The following is a 22,814-nucleotide window of genomic DNA, read 5'->3' as shown; positions in this document are numbered from 1 at the left end:
GCAGTAATCCCCGATAACCTCGGGAGGAACTCGTCCGTTAAAAAGGGTTATGCAGGTAAAGAAGTGACCACGGGAAGGAACTCGGATACGCCCTTCTAGTCAGTTGTAAATTTTATTTTATTGATGGCTTTGTCGGCAAAAGTGGTACCACATTCCTCAAGTGAAATCTGCTGGGCTTTCTTTGAAAATGCAGGTACGCGTCCGGTCCAAGAGCAGCACACATGAGTGAGACTAGTATCGCTGATAAGTGGCGATACTGGCGGTAGTGGAAATCTGTCTACTAGTTTGTCTAATGTTGCGAGGCTAACGGCACATCCAAAATTTGTGCGGAGTTTCAACACCAACTGCGATGGGACAATCATTTATAATAACCCTGTACATTCTGTAATACATATTTGTAGTCATTTCCACAAAATTTTAGTAATGTGAAGGGAACATAATGTGGTTTTTCAATTTTGCAATTTTACTAGAATTTGTTATCTATTTAGTTGAATAGATTATTTATTATGTGACAAGTTTACAGATTAAAGAGTTCTGCAAACCACAAGTTTTGTTTTTCGTCACTATCTGTGAATAAATTATAAACATTGTACTAGAATAAAACTATGGCAATATTCAAAATTAATTACTTTTTCAGAACTTATTTTTGTTAATTTTGTCTATCTAGCTAGTTCTGTTCGATGAGCAATAATGTCTAGAATTGAACATTTTTACTTAAAATTTCAGCTTCTCTGTAATAGGCACTCTAGTTTAACCTAGTAAATTTTAATTAAAAACTTCAGAGGATATTTTTATGTATTTTTTTTCTTTTATATTTTGCGTTGGTTACTATGTTTAGGTAATTTGAAGATTAATTTAACTCGTGAATTAAACGGAAATTTTGTTTGCAAGAGTCGAGTCACATCTCGTATAATCAAGGCTTAAGGTGTCACAATAACTTATCTGTTAACTGCTATTATTCAGATATGTGGGATGACTAATGAGTCAGAAGTAGTCTGAAATAGCTCTACTTTGAATACTCTCAGAAAAATCCTTGCAAAATAAATTTACAAAATAAGCGAGGCGAAAACGAATAAACATTAGCTTCGACATACATATTTTAGTGATTAAATCTTTCGCTAATTGAAGATATTTTTTTAATTAACTATAATTATTATTACGCCTGATCATAAGTTATTTACTTTCGACATTAATGTGCAGTTTTCCAATTATAGTTGACTAATTTATTTTGCGTTGAATTTTAATTTTATTTGTTGAGAAAAATAACTCTTTTCATTTAATTAAGTAAATAAAGAGTGTTACGCGGCGTGATAAATACTTTCCACGGTATTTGGAAATATTTTCTATTTTTATTAACAATTCACCAAATATGTATGTGTTTCAGTAATAAAAAAACAGAATCCTGTTTTTCATTAAAATTGTAACAACCGGAAAATAACTGACAAAATTTGTGAAAATGTTAATAAAATGGATGTTTCAATAATATAAATAAATAGTGCGATCTAAATACGAAGTGGTGTTTTATCTATGCAGAAAAGTTAAACACTGTATTTTTTAAGTGTTCCAGCATACAGTTTCGTTCAATTTTGATTAAGCTTGGTTCTACATAAATCACGTTGCACATACAGATACAAATAGCACCTACGAGTAAGGTTCTAATGAAGAACTCATTTCAGTTTGAATTGATAGATGCTGCAGATATTTAAATCAACTTAGCCCATCTAATGCTAATTATTTCTACTGCTCTTTGATGCCTTAATACTTTAATAACAATGTATTCCGAGCATCAAAAACCACGTTATAATTAATTCTACATTAATTTAAAACTAAGCAACAAATCTGGTTTAGACAGCAGCGATGTGAGTGGTTTGCACAATAATTTTAATTAGTTTTGTTCTGCAGACGTACCTACGGAATACAACAAAATTACTCGGTGTTTATTGTTTATTTATTCTGTGATTTGATAAACAAGCTTTTAATCTACAATGCCATTAATGAAATCTAAATATTAGTGAACTCATGTCTGGAGGTGTTCCAAAATTTGAAATGATGCTCTTGTTCATTTATTTACACAAACACTATTACGTTCTTTGAAGGTAATAATGGGAGATTTCCATATATTTACATGTCTAACAACAGTGGCGCGTTACAAAGTTATATTAAAGTACGAACGCAACCTTTGTATGTCAATGCGAATCTGGGGAGAAATTTTGTACACAGATGAGATTGGTAGAAATAGTTAACCTACTTTTAATGTAATCTAGTAATTGTGTACACACATATGTAAATAGGTCAGGTGGTGAGAGATGAAAACCTGTTACTGAACTTATTTTACTTATCCCTGAAATAGTATTAAACATTGGCGGTCTCAGTTGTAAAAGTAAAAAAAATAATAGGAGAAAATCTATTTTTGAAGATTGGATTTCTTTAGCTAAAGTAACAATAAAAGCTCATTTGTCAAATGTAATGCAGAGCATTGGCTCGTTCGTTGTTCTTATTGTAGATAGCAGTCAAGTAATGAGGTAAATCTTGCGAACTCTCTGAAATAAATCATTTGCGTATTTCATTGAAAAGTCTGTAAACGGTCTCTTATCCGTCCGTTTTGAAACTAAACATACATAACAACCCAGCAGGAAGTCGGTAGTATCGGTAGTACAACCCTTCTCATGTTTGTAACTGCTTTCTCGCTACAACCATTCCAAAAACTAATTTTCTACAGAAAACATTTGCTAAACGGTCACTAAACTTTCACCCGTCAGTTATAAATAAATGGACTAATAAATACACACATACGAAGTCTGAACCACTTCTAACTTATTTATTATAAGAAACAAGGTTAAAAACAAAGTTAAAATTTATTTGAGACTGTCCGAAATATGGATTTTTTTCAATCTAAATTCACTCTAAATTTGTTATTTATTAAGTGTTACAAACACTAACAGATAAGACATATTTTACGTTCTGAATTAGTTTCGAAAGACTGTGCGATATCAATATGCTAATTATATGAAGGTAACTCCCTTGTAACTCTTGCTATTGTTTAAGAGAATCTCCTCAGGAATTCGTCAGATTAGGAAGACGAAAGAGGAGATTTGGGGTTCAGTTGTCGCAAGTTTTAACAAACCACGTGTTGCAGTTTCCTGGGTGGCGAGACACTACAAGACACGACAACACTTGACAGACTTGCTTAACGACTCTCATGATGCAACTCACAAGACAATGTAAGAATTAACAATATCAACTTTTTCAGGATATAAGAGCGGCTTCTCATTCATTGACAAACTCGTCATACAACTTGTACGTTTTGTAATCGAGAACAGAAATGGGACAAGCTGTGAAGACATCACAGATTCGATATTGGATAATTAAATATAAAAGTTAATTAGCATCTATTAACTTTCTAAATTAGTTGTTAAAATACGACGACTTTATAATTTTGGTAGGATAGCTTCTGTAGAAATCAAGTCCAGTAATTTAGATTTAAATTAATAACAGTATCAAGGAAACAAGGAGGATTAAAAATATGTATTCCTATATTATAACTGACGTAAGAATGCGGTTTTTGCTTATTTGTTTACGAGGATAGAATGGATATTTTCGTTTATTGCTGAAGTGTAAAGGTCAAATTTTGTTACAATTTTAAAACCCATATTTTGTGATTTTTAGAAACAACAATGGCAGATGGGCGGACATTTTATACATAAATCGCTGCGTGAAGAACAGGTTTTTCAACATAAAATCAGTTTTTACATAAACTTTTGTGTAATTTTTTTGTCGACATTTCACCACAAAGACAAGACAACTAAATTTACTAAATTGTAAAAATATGATAAATATATTTTCTTTGCTGTGGTTCTCTTGATTGAATTGTTACTAAGAATAAAAATTTACAATTTATAACAATGAATGTTATCGAAGTAGATTTATGAAAAGTGGATAATTAATAGTGTTATTAATTGAATCATTCGTAGTATTGAGATAATAATATCCACGTTGTGGTTCTCATATTTGTACATTACAACGCTCAAATCCTAAACAAAGAATACAAATGAGTAATCCCGAAATCTCCTATTTAGGAAACCCATTTCGTGCAAACGTTCTCTGAAGAGAACAAATTACATAGTCATTATAAAAGTGGCTAAAGAAAGTTTTAAAATGAGGTATTAATTCATGTTGCTCTATAAAAAATAAAATCGACGGGCACCAGACATGACTTTCCAAAATATATGCTTCAAAAATTCGAGGGAATCGTCGTTAGAATACATTATGTAAAAATACTGGATAAATTTAGCAGCTGCCAGTGGAAAAAGTGAAAATTATTTCAGATCTTCAAAAATGTTGAAAATAATTTTTGATTTTAAATCGGTGCTATTTTCTAGATGAAAGATTCAATTTATTAAAATTATGTAATTTAGGATTTGTAAGTTTAAAATATAGGTTGTTAAGTTTCGTTTTGTGTACGTTGCATGTGGACTATGCAACACTAATTACATTCCGCTTTAAAACACATTCAATAAATATTTAAACATTCGATGTTTCGTATACAGGGTGTTTTCGAAGTTGAGGCGTTTCTTTTAACATGTGATAATATGCGTTGTTCTAAAGAGTTTTAGCCAAAATTACGTTAATAAAATGTGTACGGCAATGAAGATACAATAAGTTAATTTTTTTTAAATTTTTGAAACCGGTCCTGGTTAGTTTTGCGCTGATTTGTTAGAAATTAAAATTGACAAAAAAATCAAATGAGCATGGACGTTAATCAATAATATTGTCAGAGTTGTCATCGAATTAATCGGATTGGCTTATTATTACGAAAATAACGAGCTTACAAATATATGGGCAATGTTATCAAAATGTAGCTGTGGCGTCCAGAGAGTATGCAGAGCGATTTTCGGAAAGATTCCATCCTGGGCCACGTCAGTTTATTAATCTAGTACAGCGAAGAAATAGGCAGTACCGGACTCAAAATTTAAAAATATGTAATCAATTATCTCCGTTAATACAAACATTTTACTAAGACGATTTGGGCTGAAATTCTTAAGAATAATGTATTGTACAGGGTCATTATAAATGATTGTACCATCGTAGGTGGCTGTGCGCTATGCTTTAGGTGCGCCGCTACGCCCACTAGTTGTTACAAACATTTATAATGACCCCGTACCTCCTGTTACAAGGAACGCTTCAACTTCGAAAACACCCTGTCTCAATTCTAAATTTCCACCAACACTGCATTCTACATTGGAAATACCGTGTGAGCAACAAGTACTGATTGAGTTGGCAATAAATTCTGGTGATTTTTGGTGACTTTTATGTCATGTTCCAACGAGAAAACCATTTTATTAATAAAAGATTACAAAAACCAAGACGTTTAAATTTAAAATGTATACCAGGTGTCAATATTGTCAATAAAACAACCGAAATAGGTACAGTCTTGAAAATTTTATATAAAATTTTTTTTTGCCAACTGGAACAGTTATTGTTGCTCACCCTGTACAACCGACAACAGTATTTGGTGAAAAATGTGTCAGATTGTATTTGTTAGGTTATCTGTCAATTTCCGTTTTTGCAGCTCAAAATTTCAGAAAAAAGGAACATAACGAAAACCTTTTTTAAAATGCAGCGAGTGAGTAGGTAGAAAATCAAATTCTAAAAGCAAAATAAACTTATGAACTAAATTTAATGTTTTCGAGTCATGTTTTTAATTCTTAACCCTCCACCATTCGGCGGCACGGCAATTTTGCCGGAATACGTACATAGGTACATACGTACATAGGTACACTATTACGGATAATACTATCAAGTAATAGTGCAGTGCTTATCAACATAATTACCGGCGTCTCGCCGGTTTATAAAATACATAAAACGTTTAAAAAATAACAGTTAAATTATACTTCTATGTCATTTATTCAAATGCTTCGTGACATACTGTTTATTTTGAAAAACACAACGCCATCGCTGTTCCTTTATATTTTAAGGCTCATATCCCAGCTAAAGAGCATTATTATAGGTAGCTGAACATCGTTAAAAAAGAACCAACACATCGGCAGTCATTCCAATTATGAATAATAGATAGTTACTTGATCACATAATAAGCGTTGAGTATTAAAACGTGACTCATTATAATTCAATAAAGTAAAATTTTATTTGCTCTCTTCTATTATATTTTAACGAGTAAGTGTCACTGTTATTCTTGTTATCTCTGTGTTGTTGTTGACGTTAAAGCTGTTTTGATGCCGTCCACTATCCGCACACGTTTCTTGCCAATTTTTAAAACTCTAACGTTTCTGAGCGTGTAATTTGGTGATAACCGAAGCGCCTTTCGGGTCTCTAACAATGTGAAAGAAATGTGCAAGACCTAAGTATGAGCCATTTAATTTTAGAATATGATCTACCTGGTCGTTTACGTAACCTACTTTCTCCTCAAATCGTTAAAGAGGTCTTTGTTACCTTGTTAACTGTCATCGTAGTGGGTACTGGGTATTAAATTTTAAGATCTTGTACGGCCATAAAGGCAAACTACATGCATGGGGTACAGCGGTGATTGGGTGGGTTAACTAAGTGTTAAATACTACGTTGCTGTTTTAGCATATTGGGCTAATTAAGAGTATCCTGAGTAAAGCTGCAGTCGTTACTACTTTTATATTATTTCTCCTTCAATTAATTAGCGCAATTAAATTAAATGTAAACGTTTAGAGAGTGTTGACATCTTTTCAAGAAATGAAAATTGATTAAAAAGGCTTGCATATTTTTGAAGGGTATTTTTGTCTTTGCCATAAATTATTTGCAGAATTTGGCGGCAGTGTTGTAATTATTTTAAAACAAGAAGGTAATAAAATTTTTTCACCATTTTGCTCTGCGACTCATCGCTATAGAATTGATGTTTTATTGCTCCTGCAATAAAAGCAAAATAAAACTAAACATAATTGTTAGAAATAATAAAACTGTGTTTTGCTGTTAACAAAAACATTCAACTTTGCCATCACAATCTTATATGTACTTTGCGACATGTGTTTCAAAATTATTTTGCCAAGAAGAACTATATTATTTTAACATTTAGGTAAATGAAATTTGATGAACCACTTGGTGTTTATTACTATAACGCTTTATTGATTCCCATAAGTCAAATACAATGAATACAAACAAAAAAAATGATTTTTTTTAAATGGCAAGGGGCGTCAAATTTAATATTTTTGAAAAGAGTATTTTTTTGTGAATTCAGTGATGTAACACATACCCACATCGCCGCCATTTTGAAAATCTTTTGTAGCGTAAAAATAATGTATTTTTTTATTAAAATGTATTATGTTTCGGTTAAATGTCTAATTTTTACACTTATTATTAACTTTTATTTATTTTTTGGTCAAGATACAGATGGCAAAGAACTAACGATAGATAAAGACAACATTTCCAAGGTTAGATTTTTTCAAATATTATTACATAATTCAATAATTTTTTATAAGGTTTCGGTTAAAATAAGATATGCATGTGTTACATCACAGAATTCACAAAAAAATACTCTTTTTAAAGAGATTAAATTTGACCCCCGTGCCATTAAAAAAAAATCAAGTTAGCCTTGTATCTTCAAAATAAATGATTTTATAAAATTGAAAAAATGTCAAATGTTAGAATTTCAACACCTCTAACTGTGTGCCGAATTTCAACGATCTCTGTGAAACCGTTCTGAAAATATTTAGATGTATCCATACTTTTTAGCGACCTGTACCTGTGTGTATCGCGCGTTCAAATGAAATCTTGGACTGAGTAGGTATTGGAAAAAATAACCGTTTAATTTCCCGCCGTTTGACACGAATGATATTTGTTTATGTTTAATCGGGACATAATTGAACATGTTTGTTTTCAGCAAAGGGTGTCCTTAGATATTTTCTTCGAGAATATGAATCGTTGTTATTCAATTTTTAATGTAAAACATTCCTTTTTTTGGCTCTAAATTTTAGGTTAGCTGTCAACATGCTCCAATTAATTTCCGCTTTAAAAAAGCACTACAATTGACGGTTTCCAACGCCTTCCAGCCCAGGATTTCATTTGAACGCGGGATATTTGGGAACCAATAAAGTGTTTAAGTAGGTAAGTTAATTTATGTCAAAAATATATTGATTATGTACATGTTTAGTAACTATGAATAACTAATTTTAATTTTACTAAGTTGTTTAAAAAAACTGTCCAAAAATACATAATTATACGTTTTATATTACAATATACTAGCTTTTAAAGCAGTAATTATTGTGTATGATTTTGTAAATTTATTAAAATAATTTGATATAATAAATTTTCCTGAAAGGTATTGTTTTTTTAAGTATGAATATCAATCATCAACTGTTACTTATAATTCATATTAATATTTTTTCAAGTTATAGTATACATTAAGATACTTAATAAATCAGTAATATCTGTATTATTACAAATTAGAATTGTTCAACAGATTTGTTCAGTGGTTATAAAAAATTATGATCATTATTTTGTAAGTTTTCAAATAACTATTGTTTTCAGATTTGGATTCTAAAAGGCTAATAGCACTTATTAAAATTATAAAGCGAAACGCATTTTAAAAATATAATCCCCGATATTTTTAAAGTTCTAGTCTTATCGGGTAAATGACTTCGGACACAAATAACTTTGTTCTGAATCATTTTTTCTGTATTTTTAGAATCACTTCAAAAGATGCATTTTATATTTTATTATACATATTATTGTGTTTGTTTACGTGACATATTCGTATAGTGTTAATTTTAAAAAACATATATGTATATTTAATACTCTTTTTAGTTAAAATATAAAAATACATTTTTATTTCATAAATTGCGTACGTAAATACTGAACATCCAAATATGTAATAAAAATGAGAAAAAGTGGAAACAAAAATAAAATAATATAATATAATAAGTACCGTGTGAGCAACAATTACTGTTTGAGTTGGCAATACATTTTAGTGACTTTTGGTGACTTTTATGTCATGTCCCAACCAGAAAACCATTTTATTAATAAAAGATTACTAAAACCAAGATGTTGAAATTTGAATTGTATGCCAACTGTCAATAATGTCAATAAAACAAACCGAAATACATAGATACAATTCATAGTCTTGAAAATTTCATGTAATTTTTTGTATTGCCAGCTGAAACAGTTATTTTTGCTCACCCGGTAACTACCGGGTTTTGTACTAGTACAAAACATTGTTAGCGAAATCGTCAAATTCAAATTAAAAAATGGTGAATTTAATTTACAATTAGAATTGTAGTAGTAAATTAGGATTTCTAACATTAACATTACTTACGTTTAAGGAAATCAAAGCTTAAAATGATGACAAGTTAATAAATAATTTAACAGGTTTTTAAATACAAAAGAATCAAGACAAATTTTTGTTGTGTTATTCCATGTAAACAAGATAAAAGAAAAACTATACAGGGTGATTCAAGTTTTACCGCCCGCACGATAAACCCTATTAAAAATTTTTTAAAAATTACCAAATGTTAGGGTTACCTTACCTTCATAATTGTAAGTCGTCAAATTTTCCCGTATCACTTCATTCAGAGCCATAAAATTAAAAAAATCGATTTTGATCAAATTTTTTTTTATACACGCCCATAATTTACAATTAATTCAAAGAATATATTCATGAAATTCGCGTAATTAGTTTTTGAATTATTCCAATTTTAACATTAACAGCGAAAAATGACCAATAAGATTTACAACTGCAGTGTCATAAGTAAACACCTCGTTGTTGGTAAACATCTGTTGAGAACTTTTATAGTAATTCTTTACAGAAAATCCCTGCAGGGTACCATAAACAACCCACGTCAACTTCTTTTGTGGAAGTGGCCGCCCAATTTAATAATTAATAAATCATAGCTAAATCTTACACTTTAATATCAAATTCCATTTATTTCAAAAACCAGTGATGTTTTCACAATTGCAATGACACCAAATTTTTCCTAAGTGTTTGAAAGAACTCTCAGTGCAAAATTGTGTAAATTAATGTGGCGGTTATTGAATTGAAACGAAATGTTTACCTGTTTCATTAAAAATTTTGAAATTTTTACAGAATGTTCTACTTACAGTAACAGACAATCATTCCTGAATTTTTTGAGAATTTTAAATCGATTAGAAGTGAGTGTTTACGATCGGGCGGTAAAACTTGAATCACCCTGTACAATGGAGCAAGACTCCTCACGAATGCGAACTAGAAAAGAAAATAGTAATGCTCTTGTACTAGTAACCGGTGGACTGTACTTGTTTCATGGCTTGAGAACTTAAAGATTTTCCATTTGTTCAAAATTAATATCATACTGCTAGCCAATATGTTAATTTATCTAAATGATTTTAACGGTAGATTATTATGTACGTGCATGTTTTTTACGTCATCTGCAAAGAGAGAATTAGGTAAAAAGAGTAATAAAATTATTCAAAATTACGAGTGGTAAATACCGTGCCTTCAAATAAATTCGGAATTGAGTAGGTTGTGATTTAAATATTTTGTCTATTAACGGTTGGTAATAGACGTTTAAACAGGTGTACTGTGCTGTCCAAGGTCAAGGCTGTGCAATGTCTTTAAAAATTGCATGTTACCAACTTCATAATAAAAACACAGCCAACTCTAATTCCGAATTTATTTGCAGGCATGGTATAAGTAAAGAGTGTAGTTTAAATTTATATTATTCTGGTAGAATTTTATTATCTAATAATAAGGATTGAATTAAAAATAACAAAATCTAATAGTGCAATCACCCTTTACTATAATTAACACATTAACACCAAACAGCTGTGCAGGTACCCTAAGCCTAAAGTATCTACAAAGACAATGGACGAAATTATATAGCTCTAATGCTTCCACATAAAGGTGTTTTTTTTTTTTTAATTTGGCGTCAAAGTTGGCGTTGGAGAGTCGATTGAGAACGCACTACTCGTGTAAAAGCGTAAGATTTAAACAGCGGATCGGTTATCCGCATAGTGCATTCACAATCGACTCTTCAACGTCAACTTCGACGCCAAATTAAAAAAAAAACCTTTACAGTGAGTCAACAGTTCATTGTTATCGATGATAATGCACTACCACATCGATCAATTCTTGTAAATCAAAGGTCTAATGAACAAAGTATTAAGGGAATGAACGAAAGTTCATATTTACCGGACTGCAGTCCAATTGAAGACGCTTAGGATCTTTAGGGCGACATATTAGACAGCTGCCATCCCGCTCACTCCGAGGTTTTTGTACACAATGAAGAACAGCGAAATTCCCTTAGGAACTGCTTGACAATCTTATTAACTATGCCACTGAGGTGCAATCCTGTTTTGTCCATTCAGGGAGACCATACTCCATATCAGAGTTAATCATGACAAAGTTGTGTTGAAAATGCATTATTTAAGCAATTTCTGATTTTTTCTCAGGTTTCATATAATAATCGTTAAATTTTGGACGATGTAATACATATCACAATGTAACCGAAACTGAAATATCCCCTCAGTGTTTCAGATTATGTTCCTGTCTATAATTCAAAAACAACTTGCAGTGTTATTATATCTAATAGTAAGAAAGATGGTGGATTAATCATCATAAATGAGTACCTTAGTTTCCGCTAAGTTGGAACTAATCGTATTTTTAATTGTAAAGTAATAGTACGCTGTTGATTGCGACGTAATGCATTTCGATTCAAATCGAAAACGAAAATGCAAAAATAATTCAATTTACTGCAACTAAAGTACCTCGACATGAACGAAGTTTAATGTTGTTAGTTTTAGTGAAAATAATTACGTCATCTATCCATTGTCAGAAACGCTTCTATCTCAGATAAGTAATTTATTTCATTTCATCTAAAGTCAGTAAAAATAGCTAACGTCCATGGTGAAGTAATTTAGAGCCGCGGGATATAATTAATGAAAAAAATGAAAACTGTAAAGTGTCGTGTAAATTTGCAAGTGAAAATAATGGGATGGTTTAGGTTAAATCTGGATTTGTCGTCGGGAGGTGTGATTTCGTATTCCATGCATAGGTGTATCATCATCATAATTCACAAGATGATCAAAGTTCTGAGAGAATTTCCGTATCCTTAAGATGAGATTATCAACCCCACACAGGTTGAATATAATCCACAATGTCAACACGCCTCAAATTTGATGAGTTTTGTTACAATACCACGTAAAGCCGTCGTTGGAATACCCGATGAGAATGAAGTCGAGCACCAATTCCAGCTCCGAACCGCGACAACTAATTTAACTTAAGAATTTACTAAATAAATTTCTTGAATTAACATTAAAATTAAATTCCACAGGCTTAATTACTTCCCCCGAAAAATTTGTTAACAACGCGCTGATTGTTTTATTATTTTAGTAAAGTGTGAGAAACGTGCTCTCTGTTAATTTACTTTAAACGTTGTTTAATCAAAACATACGCTCAGAATACAAGATAACTTAAGTGAACTTAAATCGTTTGGCACACCGCTGAAAACTAAGAAGGAGGAGGCACTTGCTAGAAGGGTATAATTAGTATCTACGCTTGGAGCTTTGATGTGGCGTTCGATCAGAAACTTAAAGCTTCATTAAGAGTTCGCATCTGAGGGTTAAAGACTTTGAATTCCTTTAAAACATACTTTAAAGATTTGCTTTTACAAGTTATGCCCCGCCACTTGTAAATGAAGTTTACCCAGTAATTAAAAGAAAGTCCTTTAAAGAAGTGCACTGAAGACGGTATAATTTTTAACAGTTTTGCATGGTGAATATAGTTATTTGTCTTTGAAAAGTTAGAAGGGAAATGAAATATAAAACGGAGTAGTAAAAGCGTCGGATCTTTAATTAGAAAATTCTGTGCTAGTCTTTGTATTAGGCGCACTTTCCTAACCGTTCAATTAGCTAATTAAGTACAAATTCAAATAAAGTCGAACCATAAGTTTCTGTTTATATCTGTTCCAGTGGTAAACAAAGTGTTTTTCTCCTTACATTTTACCATTCCCCGGCAATTATGGAATTGCTTTGCTTCAATAAAATATTTAACTTTGTTAGGAAGCGAATTGCATGAGAAAACATAATGAACACTGGAAAATAGCCATGAAATAGTATTTATTCTTTCATGAGTTCATTTCTTGTTCTTTTACGGCTTTGGTGCAATAATAAAATGTTTCTCTACCAAGCACAAAGAACAAAGAAACACAAATTAAATTTCTTTGATAGTATATTACAGCAATGAGATTAATTTTGCAACACAGATTTATGTGTTCTGATGTATTTTTGTTTTGAAAAATTACTCTCTTCAGAATGCTTTAAAGCTAAATTATAGAGAACAACGTTTATTAACCTTCCCATAAAAATGTCAACTACTACCTGTCTTATCTCTGTCCGACAACCAATAATAAACTATGATTCAGCAATTCGTATATTTCGCTTTATGCAGTTTTAATGATGCATCACACCGATTTACTACTGCATTTCACCTTATAATAACGCTTTCATTTGTAGAAGTGGATTTAAATAATTATACTCCCGGGATGGACCGTTTTAGCTTCTTATTGCATTACATTAAGTAGCAGTGTACCTCACAAAAACCGTAAAAAATTCATTCGAGTAAGTTAACAACTCTTAAGTACCGGTAGCCCTGCCTAAATATATTCCGAGAACAAAGTAAAAAGAGTTTGAATTGGAAAAATTGTAACGCGTAGAGTAACGAGATTTGTGTTATGTTAAGAAAAAAACGAACAAACGAACACACTTTTTTCAAATGAAATGTTTTAAGCTCCATAATGAGTACACGATTTTTGAATAAAACATTAACAAATCTGTCTGACATTATCTTGTAATTAAGAGCTTTCTTTTCAATATGCAACTTTTCCGTTGTAAGATTGGTAATACATAATACATACAAATATTCAGATGTAACCTCAAATCTTGAAACTCAAAACCATTTTCATTACATTTACTAACACTTTGAATTTAATTGAAATCAGTTAAAATTACTATAAACCAATAACCAATTGCTTTATGCACCTAATCAGATCCTAAAATTTTCAATTTGTAATGTAAAAGACGTATAATGAGCATCTGATTAGTTAATAAAAATACAAGATTTTTTAAATGCTACTCGTAGTATAAAAAAATTTTAGGCCACAGACACAATAGTAAACAATAAGTTAAACCATATCAATGCTATGAACAAAAATACAACAAAACTCCAATAACGTTTTTAATTATCTTTAATTCAGTAGCGTACTGACAATTTTAACCAAAATTTAATTTATTTTTATCCCGAAAACGAAAAGAATTAATAGAATTTTTTTTGTGTATGAGTTCTACTCATCCTTACTTATTAACAGTCTTTTTTTGTATTAGCATTTAAAAAACAACCTGTATATTAAAAATGAGGATTAATATACACGCAACGTGCTCTATATTTTAATATCTAAGTACATAGTTTATCAAGAAAAAAATTATCAAAACAAGAAGTAATGTTCAGGGGTGGTTTCAAAGTTTCAAGAACGGATAAAATACTACTGAAGATATACTCGTAACCCCATAGGAATGAATTATTCAATTTGATAACGATTCACTAGGTTTTCTAGTAGATGTGACACCAGGTTTGATACATGAACTTTGAAAACATAATCTTTTCAGGAACTCTACATGTGCACTGGTAGAAGTTATACAGATTTCAAAGATAGAAAAATAAATACAGAGAATTAACTACAGTTGTTAGATACCTTCTGATACTTGGGAAGTTTGTTTCATGGCCACCAATGGTTAATTTATAATACATTGGGTTGATGAAAAATATTGCATATTAAAGAAATAAAGCAATTGTTTTTTAGGCATGAAGATTTTTTGAAAAAACGCGGCAATTTTTAATTGACATGAAATTTAAACAAGGCAAAGCTGAACCTCATAATACAAATTACTTTACTTTTAACTTATCTAGCGAATTATCCGATAAGAAGTTTATACATACCTATATTTAGCAACTAATTTTTTTTTATCTATATAAAACAATTAACATGTGTAGACAATTAGTTCAGAGCTTAGTTAAGCTTAGTTAAGCTTTAAAATTATTTATTACGTATAAGAACATAATCACCTGCCTTGAACTGGCATGGCGGTCTAGTTAGTGGTTTAGATTTAGTCAATTAGTAAATTAGTAAATTATTTCCGTCTATAAATTTGCATATATGGAAATTATGACCAATCTGCATGTTATGTAATTTAAAAAAACCTAACCATATTTATTTTTAAATAATAATTACTGCATTCTACACTTACAATAGACGATAATCAATCTTAAAAAAATACGAACAAGCGTTTAGTAATGGTGATTATGTAAGGATTCGGTGAGACTAAAGAGAGGAGTGTTATTTGTGATGCAAAGCGGCAGACTAAAGTTGTCAACCGAACTAACCCAGAAATGAGTTAAAAGATCACGTCACTTTCTAATTTATTTCACAAAGATGTGAACAGAGGATTTGGTAGTGGCGAAAGAGGTTATAAAAATATTATTTAAGAAATTTTAATAGTGATTCACATTTAATAATGTGAAATGGTTAAAATCTCGGAAGCGACAACTATTTTGGAAATCTATTTATTTTAATACCAATTTAAGTTTGATGTACGGCAGATGTCTTTTCTATAATATAATTTGATCAAGTTCATTAGCTTGAACATCTACAAGTATCTCAAAATATGCGACACTCTTGTAAAATCGTATATTTCCACCCACATAGCTAATATTCTCAAAGCATGAGTAGCTAGCTATCCGCGCCAACTGGATGAAGGCCAAAAGCATCATCATACAGGGACTTTAATTTACATTCGTACTATGTAAGTGTCATTGTTTGACATTACTGCATTCATGATTCTCATGTCTGGCTCATAAGGTTTGCTAAATGGAAATATATTGTCAGACTAACTTCTCTTGTCCCAGACTGAAAATTCCGCAGCGCATGAAACGGATTAATGCCAAGAAAAGATTAAGTACGAACGGAATCATGTCCTGTCATAATTAAAGGTCACCTTAAGTACAGGTAAAAATGTGCCACTGATCTAATCTGATCACGTAAATCAAAAGCATCTCAGCAGGATCAGCACGGAAACTCCAAGATAAATACAACTAACTGCAACTACTTTTCTGACAAACGAGATGTACGTGCCTCTCTAATCACATTTCTGCAGCGAAATTTGAAAAAAGACGAGTTCTCCAGTCCTTCCATGTTTACCTTACCTCAACCTTTGTTTTAATTTGCGACGTATATTAATGTGTTGTGGAGAATATTAGGACAAGAATTATCTGGCTTTGCTTTCAGTCGAATTAAGTGTTCAAATCACTCACCTGTCATTCGTACACATTTTAAATGCGCACCTCGCCATTTTTGGCTATTGTGTAGACAAAATTCATTATCTTGTTGTGGCATTGTAAACAAAACATTATGACACCCGCAACCTAATATACAAGTTTCCCGTTTTTTTTTATGCTAATTAACGGTTCGTATTTTGAAAAAAAAGTTTATTGTGTTTTCACAGATGCAGTTTTTATGGTGGTTATGCAACAAAACATGGAACCTTTGCCAAATATGGCGGATCGGGCTATTATTTTCGTGATTTATTCTTGTTCTCCGACAGGTTTCGTAATTAATCCTCAACATGAATCGCTAAATAATGAAATCACAGTACCTTTTATATTGACGGCATTTTATTGTTAATGTTGAACATTTAGCATATCGGTTAAGTCTTCCGGTGACAGTTTTATAAATAAAACATCTGTCTAGATGTGGAAGAAGCGTGGTTGAAATATAAATGAGTCAGTAAATAACCGTTTCAAGCTGAGATAAACTGCATTCTTTTGCAACAAAAATAATTTTAAGTATCACAGGCGTAAAAATAGGATAAAGCTCCTAAAATTTATAAACCTCCTACTTGAACGAACTGTTTTATGATTTGTAGATATAAAACTCTTTATTCCTGCCAGAAGTTTAGGTACAAAGAAAAATCGGCGTGATTTTTCATTTAACATTCAGGTCGGGACTTCCATATTTTAATTAACTAGTGTAAATCATATTGTATTTAAATGCAAATATGCCGACGCAATTCTTTAAGATCGTCATATTATTTAATGCAGCTAGAAAGTTCAGAGCTTTTCAGAAATTTACGATTTCAAACTTACAGTCTGAGGTGAAAGCAGTAAAACTGTACAAAACGGGTGTGTAAGAAAGCGTTAAAAAGTTTAAATTAGGTTATGAAATATTAGTTTTACGCAATTTATCAAATTTTTAAGCCCGAGTCAAGTTTATCCGGACATCTTTTATTTTGTCGCACGTAAAAAATATTATTTATTACGTGTGACTTTTACACCCACCTATAACCATAAAACATATCATAACAATTTCAACACTGCAAACAAACTTCGAAAACCTATCCGATTACTATTTTGTTTTGAATGTGATCATTTCATGAATTTTAAATTTTAGCAATATTACCGCATAACCTCGCCAATTTCCCGTAATAACCCAAGACAAGGATTTTACCATTTTATAAAATACATTTTTTGTTGGGTAAAATTCTTAAAATATATCGCAACACACACAAACATCATTCAGCAATTTTTGTTATTAGATATGGGAGATGTTGAAAAAAAATAAAAATTCCAATCTTCAAAAGATGCCAATTAATATTATTTCGAATTTGAATGCGTTTAAGTGAAGTTTAGTCAATAAGTATATTTGGTTTGTTCTTTTTAGGTGATTAATAGTAATTAACGTTATAAGTCCGGGAACTCATAGTTTACAGTACGAGTGAGACGTTTAATGACGAGGCGACGAAGGAGCCGAGTCTTGAAACTCGAAACGAGTACTGTAGAAAGCGTTCACGGACAAATGTCGTTATGTATTTTATTTCATCCTGCCTCAAATTTCGTTTGAAAGAAACATTGAAATTAATTTCAAAATACATACCTAATTCAACAAATGTTCCCCATCTAGTCACATTTTTGGAACATGATTAGCGACGGCTGTTTGGAAATTGTTTATTTTGTTCTGCAGAAGCCTGTGCTGAATTAATACCTAGTAAGTCTGGTGAAAGGTATAAAAAAAAATCTGGCCATTTTTGTAAATGGAAATCAGCAAATAATGTGAAGCAAATTACGGAAGAGGTTATGCTAGCTGGCCTATTTTTTAGATTTGGTTTAAATGGTTGTATTATTTTATTTGTGAACTAACGTTTTTAGTTTTTAGAAAGTAAGTGCATCTTCTTTGTGGCCGAAATAGTTAAATTGTTAATTTGTATTTAGATGTAGTTTTGAATAAAACATTTCTTAAACCTGAATAATTGTTATTGCGATTGTTACTTTTGTGTTTCCAATAGCAACACTTAACCGGCGTCCGGCCGTTTTTTGCGTTTTTTTCGGATTCAAACTGATGACGTAAAGTATTGAAATTTGACACAGGATGAAATAAAATATATTTTTTCATTAATTTAATTAAATGCATTTGTTACAAGTAAATGTTATCAAAGTATTGATTATTATTATGCTATATTTTTCGAAACATTATTTTTGTGAAGATAATTCAGAATACGAAAATAAAAAATGTGAAAAAAATTATTCCGTTTTAAAGCTAGTTTATTTATTAAAAATTCTGTGTTGACAATGACTAATCTTCTCGTGAAACATCTGTTATATGCAAATCTATTTACACATCGTTATTTTTAAGAAATTGAACTGTTTGTTTGTATTTGATTCACGCTGCCAAACGACGTAGATTTCAATAAATATAGAAGTAAAAAAATTAAATTGCATGAACTTAATTGACAAGTAATCGACACAAAATTACATGGCTGGTATCGAGTTTACACGAATTGTTAACACCAGGTGTCTGGTCCGTAACACATAAAAGATCCAGCTTATCCAACTTGGATATTCAATTGGTAATTAGTGAATAAAGTCAGTCATAAAATCATTCTAATTAGTGGATACCTTATAAAGCAAATGGCCTTCACACCATAGCATAGTTTGTAATAATGTTCATAATGAACGTGGTTCTATTGTACGTAGCATGTTTCAAATATACAAATCACTTTTTTGTGTATTCATATTTTACACTACAATAGCTTTTCGTTATATCTCAAATGACAATATAACAGAAAGACTCTAATGGAGTGTTCCTTTTTTATTATGCACACACGGCATTAAGCTCGACAATGTATCGAGCGCTTTCAAAGGCATAATTGGTAATTTTGCAGATTTGTGCTATGCTTTGGATTGTTTCGTGCTAAATATTGGCAGAAATATAAATTTGTAACAATAATTTGTTAATGACTTATCTCTTATAGGACGTAAAATTTAAATCAAGAAGTTATTTACATTACTGAATGTTTGCTTGTTCTATGATAATTATTTCAGCGTTTCCTCGCGAGGAACTTAATTCTGTTAGGTATTTATCCCATTATTAATCGTAACATTTACGCAGGTATAACTTGAAAATTTATGTTAACAGGTATGTTTACTTTATGTGTTATAACTTTAACGTTTCAATTATCTTATACTTCTCTTAAAAGTAAATTTTTAATAACATGCTCTTTATGTATGTATTATATTATCACACAAAACATTTTTAATGGAAAATCTTCTGACGTGCAGTAATATTGATGTCACTATTTTAATGTCACTAGAAATTCGTATGTACCTACATAATGCAAGTAATAATTAGACACTATAGTTATTTTTTCATGCCATCATTAAAAAACGAGTTGTTTTTTAATCAATATCATGCGTCTAAAGTGGGTTTTTCTGCACAAGTGAAGTAATAGTATATTGTTATACGAGTTGAACAAGACAGTCTATTGTCGAACGAGTGTAATATGCATTTTTTTCTACTTCGGCTTTATTAATTTAATTTTTTTAAATATAAAATTATTATCTAGTGACTTTTATTTTAATGGAATTGGGTTGGTATTGACGAAGCAATGTTATTTCATTGAAAATTAAATTTTAAATGGTCCCCCAGATGTTGTTACAATAATAATCTACCCCCTTAATAGTTTATTTTAATCCAAAACGTGGATTCAGGTTCAACTGACATCACAATTAACGCTGAAATTTACTTTCAATACCAACCCCAAATTCAATTATCACTAGAAACGATGCTATAAAATTGATCTTTGTGAAACTGTTTCCGGTGTCACAAAATGCTGATTGTGACACCGAAGTAGAAAAGGTCATTTACTTTACAGTTTGAGGAACTTTGTTTAATACACTTGCAGATAATAAAAATAATAATTTCTGATAAATATTTGGCCGTGCTTCATTATCATTTTCACCGTATTCGCTCATTTTATGAAAATAATTGTAAATTTGCACACTTCCACGTGGCGACAGCTTTTGACCTTTAGCTTGGTACTTACGTAATGGCAGTAGTAAATTAATGCTCACTTGATTTCTATTTTGTACTGTTATTAATTAGTATTTTTTGTAATACATACATAATTTTATTTTACAGAGACAACACTGTTGCATTGTTTTTTTGTTTACGCTTGGGATTATAGCACTCGCTAAAAAAGTAATGTTTTATATACAGGTTGCTAAAATCTCTGTTTTTTTTGCAATTGGATCTTTATGCGTGTTTTTATTGACAAAACGTAAAATTGGCAGCTAGTAGTAGAAAAAGTTTGACAGAATAAATAAAGTAGAATTTTTTTATGACAACTGAGATACTATATCAATAAATTTTGATTTATTGCACATTTCAGTGAGTTCGAAAGCTTTTTGTGTATTTTGTTGACATTGTGGGCTTGATTGCTGTTGTTTTACAAGTGTGCAGTTGGTAATAATGTAGGTTTCTTAAAAATCTCTACGTCATTGTCATTTAGAAAGTCAGTAAAAATTACGTTTTCACAATACATTCCAGAAATGCATAATAAATTATTCTCCCTATCATATCAACCCACTCCCTTTCATTCTCTAACTCAGAATGACAACAAATATGAAAGTGGCTCCGTGAACCTCTCTCTGGTGTCAGTATTTAAGCGACCTATGTGGTTGTTTCACAGCTCGATGATGATATTTTTCTAAGTTTTGCGTATAAAAGATTTAAGGGAAGAATCCTATAGGCAGATCCTCATTTAGAAATCAAAGAGAAAGTGTTCTTAATGCCCGTACGAAATTTCTGAATATTTGTTAGGAATTGATCAATTTTTGCTACAGTTATTTCACTTTTGAATATATGAGCTATACTGTAATAATTACGGTCCGAAACAAGATGCAATAATTTATTACTCGATTTATTATTACATATTGCATCTTGGTTCGGATCGTTTTGAAATTATTTTTGTTTCTAATTTTTATAATGTAATAATCATAATACAAACGCTTAATTCTAAATAGAATAATTAAGAGACATTACCATTATCTCAATCATAAATAGTGGCTAATCAAAGGGCAGAAAAGCAGCTATTTCCTGCTGTTTCCATAACAGCAAATTTTGAACGCGTTTATTTTAAAAAAGTGATTTTTCGGGTTGTGCCACTATTTATTGCAGCCCATTAGCGATATGTAACATTTGCTACATGTGTCTTTTTGCATTTCATAATTAGACGGTTAATTGTTACCCCTTGTTTCCAATCACTTATAATTATAGATTATAATTACGAATTATAATTAACAAAATTTGGTCTATAGTTGTGAATGACGGTGTGCACAATTAAATTATAATTTGAAAATTATACTTAACAAATTGTGCTTCATTTGTGTTTCACTTATAATTATCAAATTCTTGCAAGCTCCAAGGTTTGTACGTATAATTAGATAATTTGACCAATCAGATCATGATGATTAGCAGTCTTTAAAAACTCAAATCTGTCAGGACGGTTTTTTTTGTCAAATGGAGGCATTCGATGAAAAATTGGCGGCAATTAGTTTCAATATCCATTACTCTTACCTTCCTGGCACCTACTGTAACTATTTACTGGGTATATCTAATTGCACCAGACTAAAATTAGCAAAATGTCAAAACTAGTGACAGTTGTTCTGCAAATTTTCTCTAGTTTTTCAATGGTCTGTGGTTGTTATTAACTGTGATTGTGAACAGCAAAAATGAAAGTATTTTCTGTTAAGTATAATTTTCTAAGTATAATTTATAATTATAATTTCTTAAGTGATTGGAAACAAAGCGTTATTCAGCAAAATTTTATTTTTACAATTAAAATCCAGATTCAAGCAGTTCTGTAAAAAGCATTAGAGCAAACTGTGCTGTCAAATTAATTAATAAATCTAGAGATTTGGAACTTTTAGGAAACCTTGTGAAAGTAATCAAGCCACAAAAAGGTACTCTAGAGCTTTTGTGACGCAAGAAAATCTTGATTTGGGTCCAGTATGACTTCGTGATAAAAAAGTCAGCGAAATTTATAGCAAATAGAAGTTTTGCAAAATCTTGCAGACTTTATAAATGTGGCAATCTGATGGGTAAATATGTATTAACACCATTAAAAGTTAGAATTTTGAGTGAGTTCTCTAGAGTAACTAATTAGTATGTAAATGAAGTGTTACACGCTAAATTAAAAAGAGGGATAAATTAAGATGAGTTGTAGTGTACCATAAGCGACTTTGTTAAAATATAAGTGTTTGAATTCTTTTAGGTTATTGTGTCTATGTCAGGGACAACAAATTATAACCCACCCTTGTCGACATTAGATCAGAAACTAAGTATAGTTAAACATGTTTTGTCATAAATATTAAACACAAAAATTACTACAAAGAAATTAAGTTGCAAAAAGAAAATTAATACTTTCCACACTCATTATTAACAAGTTAACAAGGTTAATTAACAAAAGGAAAAACTTCA

This window comes from Tenebrio molitor, chromosome 5, assembly GCF_963966145.1.
Source record: "Tenebrio molitor chromosome 5, icTenMoli1.1, whole genome shotgun sequence".
In the NCBI taxonomy this organism is placed as follows: Eukaryota; Metazoa; Arthropoda; class Insecta; order Coleoptera; family Tenebrionidae; genus Tenebrio; species Tenebrio molitor.
The sequence above is the reverse complement of the archived record's forward strand: the minus strand, read 5'-3'. Positions refer to the sequence as shown.